Here is a 3,709-nt window from a genome sequence, read left to right on the forward strand (position 1 = left end):
TTATGTTTCTGCATGTATGCAAAATGCACTTAACTTTAGTTGTGAAGTTTGTTTTGCTGTTGTGATTAAATACTAAACCAAAATCTCACTACATAATTTTGAATTATATTTGTTAAAATTGATCTATATTATATTATTGCTATAGGTGGTCTATGTTATGCGCAGGAGAATTTTTAAAAAATGTCTTGTTTCTCGAACCTGTGGCCTGTAGATTTGCTTTGTTGGCAAACAGAAACAGAAAATGGCACCATGTTATTCTATACTGATATACTGATAGTCAACAACTATGTCGAAAAGCAATGATGGGGGGGACTTGTCTGTGTTGGGTCTTATTAACAACTTCACGGCTGTACCTGCACAACTCATCGACAACAAATCAACAATGTTAGGAAATGTGTGCATGGCCCCTGAGAATACAATTTAAAATCACTGATGTGATATGAACCCTCTTCACTTGTGTGTATTTGAATATGCGAACATGAGGTATTTTGAATAATCGAGGCGGACAATCACAAAAACAGCTTGCAACGGTATGGAGAGTTCAAACTTCAGACGATTGTTGTTAATCTACGAAAAGCCAAGGGGCGAACGGAGATCACTACGAAAATTGTAACGCGAGGCTATTTTGGCTAATGGCAACGATGAGGATGAATAATAGTTGTTTTGATGAAATTGAAAAAGTGGGGCACGTCTGCTTCGAAGTGCATTACACCAACAACTACAATTGTCCCTCTTCCCCACACGAGGTGATTAACAGAGGTGTATTTTTGCCGGTCTACGACTCTGAGGGCTCAAGTTACAATGTTTACCTATAGCTGTACATATTTAAAAATGACCTGAGCAATTAAATGTTACAATACCGATCCTGATTTTTGTCGGATGACGTAGGTTGCAATCCCACCCCCGATGGCGTATAGACTTAAATGTTTCCATAACATGAAATACTGTTAATGGAAATCTGTCGTTTCTAATGTAAAAATCATATAACAAGAAAAAGAAGAAAATAAATGTTGCGAGCAAATACGGAGCCTCAATCCAAACACATAAATAATCAGACAAGATGTCAACGGTGCGTTCATAACTAACAAGTGATTATTCAAAAATTGAAATGGTGCAGGGGGAAACAACCAACTAACTAACTAGGCTTCTTAAACCCGAGGACAGCAAATACAAGCCTATTCTGATCTGAGAAATATCTCCATTTTTTTTCCATCCCAACCGATTTTTTAGGTCTATTCAACCCCTCATGGTACACGAGCTCCCACTGCCCTGATGGTGGAGGAAGCGAATCTATTTGGACATGAAAGAGCATTATGTGTGGGAGACTATAATTTATACATGTGGTTGCTTGGATGCTTACAGAGGATGCCATAGCTCGTGCGATTGAGGCATTTTATTAAGCACATATTTTGATGAGTGTAAAGAATTAAATAAGTCACAAGGGGCTGAGGCATGGTTCGAATTTCTCGATCTAGGTATGGATGCAGACAGACACGAAGTTTTGTGTGTGGACACAAATGATAATGGAAAAATGCCGTTCACCCCGATAGCATAGTGGTAATGTTGTTCTTGCCTCGTTTCCATCGACAACATAGTGGTTATACTGTCCAATATTAAGAAGTTCTCAAAATTATTCAATTATTTTTTTCTCTTCTTCTTCTATCATCTCGGTAACAAAAAAAAGGTTTTCTCAAACGTTTAGACGGCTACGAAAATGTTGAAATGTAAAATATTGTTGCATTGTAATCAAAAAAGAATTTGTTGAATATGCCTAACCTAAAATAAAATTCAAGAATTAATAGAGTTAAATATTTGCTACTCTGAAATGGCGACGGCTATCATAACATTATTTTCAGCAGGATAATAATGACAATATTATATATATTAAGGATTAGGCCCGAGGGATTCTTATTCACTACACTCGTTTCTAACCTGTCCACACTGGAAACCGAAAACACAAGTACGAGACACTAACTTGGGAGAGGACATGCAAAAACTCTGCGGGGGCTCATCTTAAAAACTTCAGTAGATGTTTGTCATGGAACTCCCTCCTTAAATTCGATTCGAAAGGCACAAATATTCCGGTTCTTGAATAAGAAGCGCGTATGCCTTCGGAAAGAGAGAAGAAGAAATAAATAAATCAACTCATGCATATTCTTCATGTACGTATGCTTGGTGACAAGAAACAGTATTTTTTTTTTTCTCTTCAAGAAATTGTTTTCAACTTTTTGCTAGGTGACCCAACAGGAGTGGACGAAATAGCTTATTCATTCAAACTGGAAGCTTGCTTTTTTTTCAACAATAGAAAACATATTATTTCCAGTGAAATATCGACTCAACTACCTAGAATGGCTACCACGGGCTTGGTGACTGAATACTAAAAAACTATCGAGCGACTTACTTCACAGCAGTGTCACTTAGTTTCAACAAGAACAGTTCAAGGCTTCCCAGGTGTCCTGCAAGGTTCGGTATTTATTTTTTTAATAGCAAGCAGATGAACTGGCCTTACAATATGAAGACCCCTCTCACTGTGTCGGTTGCAGTTATTTTCTGGTAATTATGTCTTGCCGATGGCGCTGTCGCTTTGTAATCATACTTAGGAGTTATTTTTTTTTATTTTGCCTTTCGCGACATGTTCGACTAATCGTGACAATACGTTTCAACTTTTCTGCATAAACGTTGATCATCGTTTATCTTGTTCGCATCGATTAATCTTCTTATGTTTTTTTTTGTTTTTTCGTCGCGTCCATCTCTTCTGTTATCACAATCGAGACTTCTAGATTATTATTTTTTCTCCCTGCAATTTTAGAAATGTAATTTTTCATGATCATCCAGCGAACGCCTGAGACATTTCAGCAAAATGTCGATTATTCAATGGATGTTGTAAGGTTCCATGTTTTTTTTCACTATCTCTTGTTTGGTCGATTTTGAATTTGGGAGTTATTTTTTTTATTTTGCCTTTCGCGACATGTTCGACTAATCGTGACAATACGTTTCAACCTTTCTACATAAACGTTGAAACGTTTCAACGATCAAACGTTTGATCGTGAAACGTTTCAACGTTTATGTAGAAAGGTTGAAACGTATTGTCACGATTAGTCGAACATGTCGCGAAAGGCAAAATAAAAAAAATAACTCCCAAATTCAAAATCGACCAAACAAGAGATAGTGAAAAAAAACATGGAACCTTACAACATCCATTGAATAATCGACATTTTGCTGAAATGTCTCAGGCGTTCGCTGGATGATCATGAAAAATTACATTTCTAAAATTGCAGGGAGAAAAAATAATAATCTAGAAGTCTCGATTGTGATAACAGAAGAGATGGACGCGACGAAAAAACAAAAAAAAACATAAGAAGATTAATCGATGCGGACAAGATAAACGATGATCAACGTTTATGCAGAAAAGTTGAAACGTATTGTCACGATTAGTCGAACATGTCGCGAAAGGCAAAATAAAAAAAAATAACTCCTAAGTATGATTACAAAGCGACAGCGCCATCGGCAAGACATAATTACCAGAAAATAACTGCAACCGACACAGTGAGAGGGGTCTTCATATTGTAAGGCCAGTTCATCTGCTTGCTATTAAAAAAATAAATACCGAACCTTGCAGGACACCCGGGAAGCCTTGAACTGTTCTTGTTGAAACTAAGTGACACTGCTGTGAAGTAAGTCGCTCGATAGTTTTTTAGTATTCAGTCAC

Source organism: Lepisma saccharinum, unplaced genomic scaffold (genome assembly GCF_977018435.1).
Source record: "Lepisma saccharinum unplaced genomic scaffold, izLepSacc3.1 HAP1_SCAFFOLD_1006, whole genome shotgun sequence".
Lineage (NCBI taxonomy): Eukaryota > Metazoa > Arthropoda > Insecta > Zygentoma > Lepismatidae > Lepisma > Lepisma saccharinum.